General features: G+C 39.6%; 1 non-coding gene across 1 annotated transcript; it reads right to left on the bottom strand.

The window, feature by feature from the left end:
- Nucleotides 1–11,869: 11,869 nt before the first annotated feature.
- Nucleotides 11,870–11,944, bottom strand: Trnas-uga. Its single transcript has one exon. It is a non-coding gene; the product is annotated as a tRNA-Ser (tRNA).
- Between the last annotated feature and the right edge of the window lie 296 nt (nt 11,945–12,240).

Raw genomic sequence — 12,240 nt, 5'->3', positions numbered from 1 at the left:
CAGAGAAGCAGTTCTGACGTTACGCTGGATAATGTAATCAAGAATGAAGTAAATCGAGGTTCGCTACTAGGATTTATAGAACTAGAAAAAACATTCTTTAATGTAAAATGGTGCAAGATAATGTTCGGAATTCTGAGAAAAGTAACAGCAAACTATAGGGAAAGATGGGTGATGTAAAACTCTTGCAAGAATCAAGAGGAACAATAAAACTAGAAGACGAAGAACGATGGTGTAAGGCAGGGCTGCAGTCCTTCGCCCCTACAGTTCAATCGAAACATCGTAGCAGCAATGACGGACATGAAAGAAAGACTCAAGAATGGGATTAAAATTCAGTGTGAAAGGATATCAATGATAAAACTCGCTGATGCCATTGTTATCCTCACTTAAAGTGAAGAAGAATTACAGGACCTGCTGAATGGAATGTAGAAGGATACAAGAAGTTGAATAGCACAGGCAATGAAGGATTTCCTGCTCAAGAGAAATCTTCTAGTATGAAACATTGACCTTAATTTGTGGAAGAAATTTCTGAGGCTGTACGTTTGGAACACAACATTGTACGATAATGAACATAGTGAGAAAACCTCGACGGAAAAAATCGAAGCGTTTGAGATGTGTTCCTACAGAAAAGTGTCGAAAATTACATGTAGTGATAATATAAGAAATGAGGAGGTTCTCCGCAGAATTGATGAGAAAAGAAGTACGTGATAACCATTCAGAAGAAGAAACAAAATGATAGGAAACGTGTTAAGACATCAGGGAATGACTTACGCGGTACTAGAGGGAGTTGTAAGGGTAAAAACACTGAGAGAAGACAGAATTGGAATATATCTAGCAAATAATCGAAGAATGAGGCTGCAAGTGCTACTCTGAGATGAACAAGTTAGCGCAGGAGAGGAATTTGTGAAAAAAAGCACAGAACGATCAATACTTGGTTCAGTTGGTAAGAGTGTTAACGGAAGTGGCAAGTGAGCAGACACGAAGATATATCGTAGTGAAAATGGGGTGAGAGTTTTGGGTTGAAAATTTGAATCTGTCAGAATTTAGTGCTGTGTGTATGCATTGACCTTAAGGTTGGAGAGCTGTTCTATCCACTAAAAAAGTTTAATACTGCGTAAAGCAAACTAATGTTTTTACTCTAGTATTTGTATTAAAAACTTAAATACTGTAATTGTGTGTAATGTTCAAACTATATGAACTTAGTTACGTAAGCCAAAACAATTCTGTTACTAATAAATATAAGCTTCAAAAACTATACATATCCATTACTAGTAAGATTAACAATCTGTGCAGTCTTTCATTGTTCAGTTACATCCTTCAAATAAAAAAGGGCTACTGTATTTACTGTGAACTATAAAGTTGTGTGTACTTTTAAGTTTGTACGAACTTTGAAAGAAACTGAACTTGTACATTTGCTACAATCAGTTAAGTTATGTGTGATTAACACAGTTTCGTTTAACTGAACTTTTGTTAAGTAAAAGTTACTTCACTTGCTACAAACATAGGTAATAATCGTGTTTTTATAGAAACTTCCTACTTCAACAGTATTAATTAAACTTATTAACACACCGCATAACATAAGGTTGCTTAACGTTTAAATTTCTCTTAACAGTACATTATAATATAGACTCTTTAACAGTGCACACTAGATTTCGTAACTGTGAGGCAGCAGTGGTAATCAAATTGTTACAATGACATATATACCACAAACATCAAGTGCGTTATTCGCAGACACAGAGATAGTCAGTGGGATTTGAAATATCATGGTAGTCTTTAATTATTAAGATTCACCTACTTTTTCATTCTCTATATATCGTTCAACGTTAGTGGAATAATGATTCTACATCCTGTTACAAAACTGAAATATACAGTGTTATATCTTGTCTTTGTTGGTCGAAGTTAACAAAACTTATACTCAATTTAAAGTTTCCAGGTGTACGGCTTCATATTATACAAATGACATGCTTTTTACACGTTATTATTCTTCTCTGGATAAATCTTTACGCGCAATTAGTATTCTATCAGCTATACTGATACAAATGTCCTTTGAGGCAGGTAATTACAGCTCACAACGGGAAAAATCAACATTTGATTTGCTCCATTCTTCTTCTCGCCTCGCAACACATAATAACCGCACATTTATTGAAGCACACGGTGCTATCCATTCGACCACATCACCCAAAAGAAGACTATAACAGACTGAAAACAGAGCTTTCGATGCTTGCTCTAATCTGCAGCATCCTGGCACATCATCTTTGATACGCTGCTCAAGGATACACAAATATCAGTCCTAAACAGGATGAGGTTCTACAAATTCTTTGACATATTTCTCCACTATTTAAGTGACTGAAACCACAATGAGATGGGGGACTGATGACCTTCGCTGTTTAGTCCCCCTTAAACGTCCCAACAACCACCACCACCACCACAATGAGAAATGAGTTACAATAATTATATATTTTGAAAAATACTTCAAATTTATCAAAAATAAATAAAGATACATACGAGAAAACGAATGTAAGTATCTGTTGTGTGCGTGTGTGTTTAATATTATTACGTTACAGCCTTTAGATGTGGAGGGTAAAAGCTTTGATTTGGTAAAATAGCTCACATGTCTTGCGGCAGTACTCAGTGAAAGCATGAGACAGACCAGGAAACAATGCGAAGAATTCAAGCAGGCATTCGGAAAGCTGCGCAAGTCCCGACTTCTATCGAGATCCACAAAGATTGGTATCTACACGACCATATATAATACAACCTGTGGTCCTATACGGAACAGAGATGTGGACTTCGATCTAAAAGATGGGAAGAAAACTCCTGAAATTTGAGAATGCTGTTCTGAGACAGATTTTTGGACCAGTAAAGGACAGAGACTACTGGAGAAAAAGGAAAACCCACGAATTGCAGTAACTATACAAAGTGTTTCTTCCAGCGTTCCATATAGCCTTCTATTCACGAATGAAATAAGAACTTTTGCCGTCTGCGATGGTCGTGTGTTCTACACACTTCTCAGAATTGAGGCTGTTATGGATGCAAGAAAGTCCTCTGGCCATTCCCGTTTGCCGTAGACTTAGTTGCGCAGAGAGGTCAGTTCCTTTTCGCTTATTCCTAATAGTCTTTAATATTTCTGGAATATTGTCTGCACCACTCATTTCCCTCAAAGTCTTACCTCCGATAAAGTCTCCCCTTTTTTCTCTACATTTACTGCTCCTTTCTTCTTCAGCTTCAAGGAGACTTTCATCATACTCTTTCCACTTATCCTGAACTTCTCTTGGATCGCTTAATAGAGTTCCGTTTTTCCTTTCTATCTCCACATTAGATTCCTGAAATATTATCTCCTTGGCTTATCTATTCAGCATTTCGCGCTTGGCCTCTTTCTCTAGTGTCTCAGTTTCTGGCAACCAAACTTCCAGATGTCAGACACTCAGATCGATACCAGGCGTTGTAAGTAGATAGAGTATGTAGAACGTGCATAAACGGTACTTAAAAGTAACACCAGAGCTACGGAGCACAGGAAAATCGCATCTGTCAGTAATTGTTTCGAGAGTATCTCGTGCGTGAGTTGGTAGAGCGTGCAAGCGTCGTATCAAAGGTCCTGCGTTCAAACCCCACTCGTGAAAATTTTTTTACCTATTTAGGCGTGAAACTGTTATATGGGAGAACATTTTCCTGAGACGTAAAAGGACTTTCCGGAGTTTGTAGCAATATTCTTTTGGTAGTCTGCTTTTGCTTCGTTAGTTGAACGTTACGTATTTATTGCTGATCTTATTATTGTGTTTATTATTACTACTATTAGTTTTGTTCTTCTTCTTCTTCTTCTCCTTCTTCCTTTCTTCGTTTGGGTCAGCTAAGGACCACGCACCAATTTCAATGCTTCCTTCTTTGTTATTCTTTCTTTTTCCTCCAGTATTATTTCACCTTTTCACTATATAACCTTTTTCTCTCCTCGGACCATTTTGACCCTATCTACTTCTCCCTCTTGCCTTGCAATCCTTCCATTTTTAACACTTTCCTCTTGCAACTCTCTCTTTCTATTGCATCTTTTTCACTTATGTTGTTTCTTTCCAAATCTTTCCTAACTTCTTGTATCCAGGCTTTGTTGACTTCTGTCCCAAAGATATTTAAAAATCTGTTTGGTTAACCTGTTGCTGTTCATTCTGTATGAGTGTCCAAAAAATAGCAGTCGCCTCTTTCGTAATGTTTCATTTATGTTTTCTATGTTGCGATAAACTTCTTTATTGCTTCTTAATTTTTAGACAGACACCTTTTGTTGTAGATATTCCTAGTTACTCTATAACCTCTCTCCATTTCATGTACTCTTTCTTCTACAGAGGATTTTTTTTACACCATTTTCTTGCATAATTTCTCCCAAATATTTAAATATATTTACCCTTTTTATCTGGCCAATATCTGTTGCTAGGGATTCCAGAGCATTATTTATTTTTGTCATAAATATTGTTTTTTCTACAGATATTCTTAAACCTGCTTTGTTGGCTACTTCTTCCGAGAGACAGATTTGTATTCCAGAATTTGTTAGGTTTTCAGAAAGAATGGGAAAATCATCCGCAAATGCTAAACAGTGCGTTTCAATACCTTCGCTTTTATTTCCCAGTCTGATTGGTGATAGCTTCTCTTTTTTTAGTTTTTGTTTCCGTTCTCTTACTATTTTCTCTAGTACGTAGTTAAAGAGGAGTGCAGACAGGCCATCACCCTGTCTTACACCTGTTTTTATGTTGAATTCCTTCGATATTATTGTTATTATTATTATTATTATTATTATTATTGCTTCCGCAGATGTGGTGCAATTGTTTCTTTATATTTCTCTTTTGATTGTATACTCTGTGAAACTATGAAGCGCTAGCAGACTGCCAACAGTAAAAAATAAAAAATAAAATAAAAGATGGGTGCAGGAAAAATGAGAAGAAATTGGAAAAGAAATGGTGTCGGAAAGACTGAGTCACTTAATAGAAATTGAAAGCAATGGCACCAGACATTAAGACTGCAGGAGGAATTTCGATTTTGAACGCAGCGAAAGAGCAGACAGCAGAAAAGGTGCACTGAAGGCTTCTCTGAGGAGGAAGAACTTTGTAATGAAGTATGAAAGAAGAAATGGAAGTTGATATCGAAGACATATGGCATCCAGAATTAGAGTCAGAGTTTTACTCAGATTTGGAATACAACCATCAAATAAGTGCATCGAAATTTGTAAAATCAGAAGGGGTGCACACTGAAAGGGCGGGAGGGGGGGATGGAGGGAGGAAGGGGAATAGTACCAAACGACTGCTCAAGTATATGCGTAGCAACAATAAACTTCGTTTAACTGCAGCCCTGTTCGGTGGTACAAGGCACCATCTTCAGGAGTCTCAGCGACACGGGTGACCACGCACTCAATGGGCATCATCAGCATACCTCTAATAAAGGGAGCAGAAACCATATGGATGTGCGGAATTATCGTTTATGGTGCATTTGGTTGCTGCATATCAACTCATATTTGGATTTTTGAATCTATGAGTCGAGGACTCTCCAAAAAATATCATCCACGTAGTCCAGAAGATAGCAAGGGCTGGTAAGTGCGACAACTATCGCACAATCATTTTAACAGCTAATGCATCCAAGTTGCTGATAAAAATATTATACAGAGTAACTGAAGACAGGTCTGACGTGCTTGATAACGATAATAAGACTTAAGAGAATCTATGAAAATTGTTCGACGTTGTGAAATAGTACAAGATGTTGGACATTTTCAAGAAAATGGATGAAGTCCATAAGGAGACACGGGTAATGTACAATATGTACAAAAAAAACCACGATGGAAGGAAGAATGAATCACCAAGAACGAGTGCGACTGCTACGGTCGCAGGTTCGAATCCTGCCTCGGGCATGGATGTGTGTGATGTCCTTAGGTTAGTTAGGTTTAAGTAGTTCTAAGTTCTAGGGGACTGATGACCACAGCAGCTGAGTCCCGTAGTGCTCAGAGCCATTTGAATCAAGAACGAAGTGCTCAAATTGAAAAGGTGTAAGACAGCGATGTTGCATTTCGCTCCTGATGTTCATTCTGCAGACCGAAAAAACAATGATGGAAGTAAAAGAAATGTTCAGGAAAGGAAATCAGTGTTAAAATTCGTTGAGACGTTGCCATACTCTATGTAGTGAGAAAGAACTGCAGGACATGTTAAATGGAATGAGCACTCTTCGAGAATCAAGGAACAGTTTTAGAGTAAATTGGGGAAAGTGGAGGTTTCGAAATAGTGAACAGTACAAATGAGATAAGTAATAAAGTTGTCTTCAAAATTAGGACCACAAAATAGAGAAAGTGAAGGATTTCTGGTACCTTAGAAGCAAAAAATAAATAAATAAATAAATAAAATAAAAAATACGATTGACGAAGCAAGGAAGACGCAAAAAGCAGACTAGCACAGGCAAAAAGGGAATTCCTGTCCAAAAGAAGTCTACTAGTCTCAAGCATTGGTGTTAATTTGAGAGGGATATTTCTGAGGACGTAGATTTGGACCACAGTACTATATGGAAGTGAATCACAGACGGCGGGAAAACCGACAAAGACGAGAATGGAAGCGTCTGAGATGTGATGTTATAGAAGGTGGGCCTGTAGGCTGAGATATGAGCAGGTTCTCCACACGAAATTCGAGGAGAAGAACATGCCTACAACACTGACAAAAAGAATGGACAGGATGATACAAGAAGTGTTAAAGCACGAGCGAATGATTTCCTTGGCACTTCAGGCATCCGTAAAGGGTGAAAATTATAGGGAAAGACAGAGAATTAAGCAACCTGCCAGGTCAGCTGAGCGCGCTAAAGCGCTGCTTCCTGGACACGGGTAGGCGCGCCGGCCCCAGATCGAATCCGCCCAGCGGATTAACGACGGAGGCCGGTGTGCCGGCCAGCCTGGATGTGATTTATAGGCGTTTTTCCACATCCCCTAGGTGAATATGGGGCTGGTCCCCACGTCCCGCCTCAGTTACACGGCTCGCAGACATCTGAACCCTTTCCCACTATTCCATGGATTACAGTAGTCGCTGACAGTTGGGGTACACTAATTCCGTCCCGGAGGGTACGGATGGCGGCAGGAAGGGCATCCGGCCACCCCTTCCACTAACATTGCTACATCCGATTAACCATGGCAACCGTGGGTATCCGCGGGAAAAACGGCACAAGCAAAAGATAGAACAGCAAAGCAAGACAGAGAATTAAGCAAACCCGATGAATAATTGATGCCAATAGATGCAAGTGTGACTCTACAGTGAAGAAGTTGTCATAGGACAAGATTCATTCCAGACCGCATCAAAGCAGTCTGAAGACTGACGAAAAAGATGTGACGGGACAAGGGCAACTAGTGTAAAAACATTTTTTGTTTATCTGTAAAAATCTGTTGCTTGTTACACCTGGCAAAGACTTTTCAAACCACCACCCAGTATCGCATTTTGGGGGAAGTGGAGAGAACCCGCTAGACTCATGTGGCTCTGGCGAGGTGAGGAATAACAGTTTAAGGACAGGGGCTTTACGTCAGGACCAGCCACGGCGTGCCAAACAGCACGCGAGCTGTATGTGCAGGCCGTGTGCATCCGGATGTTTAGCCTGTGTCGGCTTTGCTGTGTCCTTCTCGGAAGTACCAGGAACAGCGCGACATTTCATTTAGTATTGCACTGTCGTATTTTTCGATCGGCATAACTCTCTTCAGTTCGACGGAATCTTCGTGACAGCGTTTTTTGCCCTTCGCTATTTTATTGCAATTTGAAGGATGTTCATAGGCCCAGTCACTCGGTGGGATGCTCTATCGTCACAATCTTTTAAAAATGAATGAAAATGAAGGAAAGGAGGAATGAGTGTTTTCAATATCTGTGATGCAGTCGCATAAGCCGGCCGCAGTGGCCGAGCGGTTCTAGGCGCTTCAGTCCGGAACCGCGCGACTGCTACGGTCGCAGGTTCGAATCCTGCTTCGGGTATGGTTGTGTGTGATGTCCTTAGGATCGTTAGGTTTAAGTAGTTTTAAGTTCTAGGGGGCTGATGACCTCAGATGTTAAGTCCCATAGAGCTCAGAGCCATGTGAATCATTTGAACCAGTCGCATAATTATCGGGTACGGTAAATTTGCTATTAAACAACGTTACGATACCACAGAGAAAGAATTTTAAACTTTAGTTGACGATGAAAGAGCAAAATATTACCACGATTAACAGATGGGATGAATTGTTCTGCATATCAAGAAGCAGATTGTGCCATATTTGCAGGCGTGGAGAACATGATGAAATTGGTGGTACGAATAGTAAAACTTTTGAAATCGCACGGATTATTCCATTATCAATTGCAACACTGTTCATTGGAAGTGAACGAGAAGTATGTAAACTTAACTTAAAACTGCAAAGTACGTTGGTTAAGCCAAGGGGCATGCATGGAACGAATTTTCGATTTAAAACAGACTATTTTTGAATATGCGAAGGAGAAAGGAGTGCAGGAACGAAAATTAGAACATCCGGAATGGATTGCAGACTTCCCAATTTAAGTGGACCTGACAGCACAGTAAGACACTGCAGGGTAATTTCTTGCTGGTTTAATGGGTATACATTTAAAAAGGAAATGGCGATAAAGGGACACATTCTGATAAAGACTGTCCAGTTCCTGAAGCTCATTGGCGATAAAGAAAAGCGAGGCTTGAAGAATTCATTGTGGCCTTGAAATGATTTCAAGGATAGTTTTATAAATATTTTGAGGACACTGTCAATCTCGCATTTGTTGCCAAGATGTTTTCGAGACCGTTTGCCGTTCCAGTTGAGAGCGAGTCTGTGCCACGTCCAGGTGCAGCTGGCTGACCTGCAGGGTGGCTGCTGTTTTACTGACAAATCTTTTTACGTTTAAACTGTCCAGGACTGCTACATCTCCATAATCAGGTTGCAAAAGTGCTACAATATGTCGATTCCATGCATGTGTGAAAGATCTTTTTTGGATTATAGAACTAAAGAAGTCACGATTACGAGGCAAATTGATTGCGAAATGCTGAGAAATTTTCTGCGTCTGTCCGTATGTACAAGGTAAAAATTATATTACGTCTTTAGCGCGTGAAAAATAACTAAATAATACTGAAAATTTGTTTTGTTTGTGTTATATGTTGTTGAGAAATGAGAAATTTACCACAAAGTCGCGTGCAATGTACGGCATTGCCATTTGAATGCGGTGCGTTCGCAGATTTCCCCTCTTCCCCCTCCTCATGCTCGAAAAGTGTGGCGTGGCGGTGGGGGAAACGTGCCAGCCAGTAAAAGAATTCGCTAAATTAGAAACCCTCAATGAGTTTTTAGTGACGGAACGAACTACAATGCTATTACTTTTCGCTCTAAAAATGCAGCGTCGACCGACAGGGAATAAGAACAGTAAATAAGACAAGCCGGGTGAACTAGCTCAAGACGCTGGATTGTCGATTGAAGAAGAAATTCGTGGGTCAATATTTGAGTGCATAGATCGAGTTATACAAGAATTGTCACAATGATGCACGATGATGAAGGAAGTCACCAGAATTTTCCAATTTTTTGAAACAAAATTTGTGCTTGAAGCATCCGATGACATTCTGTCTGTAGCATCTTTTAGAAATTTACCGATGAATTTGACAAGTAGCAGGTGCTGCAAGAAATAAGAAGTTATGTTAGGCATCTAAGGGCAACCGATACGATTGTGGCGATTCCTTCCACATGGACAGCCTAAGAAATCCTTCAGTTAATAATTAAATAGGACTTCAATAAATCATTACCCTGTATGCCACCTATGATCCACCACTACTCACCATTTGTGTCTCATTTGCATCCTGCGAGAGAAGTTTTTCGTAACTGAAACTAATAAGAAATTGTCTTCGCTCAAGAACGGTTCGACAAACAGTACATTTTCTATAGAAAAATACGTTTCAAATGAAATAGACTACAACGACGCTACTGACAAATTCATTAAAATAAAAGAATAACAATACTATAATAATATTAATAATAACTACTATCTCGTACTACGGCTACGAAAAGCTTTGTTTCCATACATATAAGACAAAAGGTAATATTCTTATTCTATTCTTCATTAATTATTTGCACCCTATTTGATGGTTGTTGTGCTAAATGCTGATTCCTATTTTAAGTTTCTCACCTGTATCACCGACAGATTACAATTACTAAAGCATAGAGTACGCACATTATAAATACATATATATTAGTTATTTTTTTTACAAAATGCACGCTACAAATATTTCAGTTTCTAAGCAGACCGAGGACCTTTTTAGTTTCGCCGAACCGGGTCTCCCACGGACTTTGTCCGCCACTATCTTCATCAATTCCTCTTATTATGTATTACCGTTAAGGGCTATTTTCTTGGTGAATAATTTGTTTATCTGCTAGGTACCAACTTTGAATGTCTCACTGGTGTCAACCAGCCCATGCAGTCGTGTCTCCTCGATTGAAAAATTCTCTCAGTTATTCTGCTACTGTGTAGTTCCCATATTTTGTGCAACTCACTGTTCTCTTCCTACTACTCATCTGATAAAGATGTGTGCATTAAGAAAAATGAACGAAAATTGGAGGCTAAAGAACAGAATGTTTCAGGTTTACGTACGACATGTTCCTCTTTTCGGACATTGAAGATTAAAAGAAAAATGAAAAAATGGTGGTCCGATTGGAGTGACGATTGTACTGAACGATTTAGTTGCGTTCAGTTCTGGTGATCAAAATTATGAGTACTTTCCTCCATATCAGCTGTGCACCAAGTCATGTGGTGCACTGAACCCGGATTTGGAAAGACAGCGGGTCAAATCCCCCGCCGATCACTTATTATCGTGTTCCCCTAAGTGGCTTATGGCAAATTCCGGAATAGCTTCTTTCAAAAAGACACTGTCGAGTAGTTCCTTTCCCCCAAATGCGAGCTCTAATCACCTTGCCTTAGAGGGGATGTTAAACCGTAATCTTCCCTCAGTTAATTGTCGCGGCATTGAAGATTTGTAGTATTAAAATTGTTACCTTCTGCTTATGTGAGAATGTGACGAAAGCTACCAGTTGATCTACTCGTTTTATTCTTTACTTTTCTGATCAGATGTATGCCAAGAGATTATTCTGGGAAAATTCGTGGAATAAAAATCAGTTTAAAACAAACGGAAGTTACGATAGTAGAAGTATGCAAAAATTTGAAAATAATGTCGAACTGAAAGAAATGGAATGTGTTGAAGAACAGATATACCTTGGAACTAGAATAATGAACATGTAATGGTGTGCAGAATAAATAAAAATAGAAGTAGCGAAGACAGATTTGGTATTTACAAGAAAAAAACAAGATAATTTGAAGGAATATCGGCCTCTGCTTGACTAAACGGCCAGTGAAATGTGTGGATAAAAATCCTTGGTCAACGTCGCTAAAATTCCTCTATTGATTGCTAGTTTCAGCTCACTAATGAGCCATCTTCAGATCTTGAGCAGTTTTCTGCAATCTACCGTAGCCTGACTTGGAATATTTATGATGTTATTTGACATTGTCATTCGGAAGACAGGTAATCTGTTATGTTAAAATGTGTGGATAAAAATCCTAGGTCTTCCGATTTGACAATGTCAGTTAAAAAGTAAATGCGCCGAGGTAGCCTAAGGGAGACTGTAGATAACTACGCAAGATCTAAAGATGACTCGTCAATGAACTGAAATTAATAACTGACATAGGATTTTTTTCACACATTTAACACAACAGATCACCTCTCTTGCGGCTTGGCAACATCAAATAACAAGACAAATGAATTGATTTAACGTTAGCATTTTGTTGTGTGTTTCCGCATCGTTTAAATCGAGAATAGAGGACAGGAAGGGGCTTAACGTATTTATGTATGAAACTTCCTGGCAGATTAAACCTGTGTGCCGGACCGAGACTCGAACTCGGGACCTTTGCCTTTCACGGGCAAGTGCTCTACCAACTGAGCTACCCAAGCACGACTCACGCCGCGTCCTCACAGCTTTACTTCTGCCAGTACCTCGTCTCCTACCTTCCAAACTTTACAGAAGCTCTCCTGCGAACCTTGCAGAACTAGCACTCCTGAAAGAAAGGATATTGCGGAGACATGGCTTAACCACAGCCTAGGGGATGTTTCCAGAATGAGGACGGGGCGTGAGACGTGCTTGGGTAGCTCAGCTGGTAGAGCACTTGCCCGCGAAAGGCAAAGGTCCCGAGTTCGAGTCTCGGTCCGGCACAGTTTTAATCTGCCAGGAAGTTTCATGTCAGCGCACAC

Source organism: Schistocerca piceifrons, chromosome 1 (genome assembly GCF_021461385.2).
Source record: "Schistocerca piceifrons isolate TAMUIC-IGC-003096 chromosome 1, iqSchPice1.1, whole genome shotgun sequence".
Lineage (NCBI taxonomy): Eukaryota > Metazoa > Arthropoda > Insecta > Orthoptera > Acrididae > Schistocerca > Schistocerca piceifrons.
Note: the sequence above shows the minus strand (reverse complement) of the source record. Positions and strands in the feature narration are given on the sequence as shown.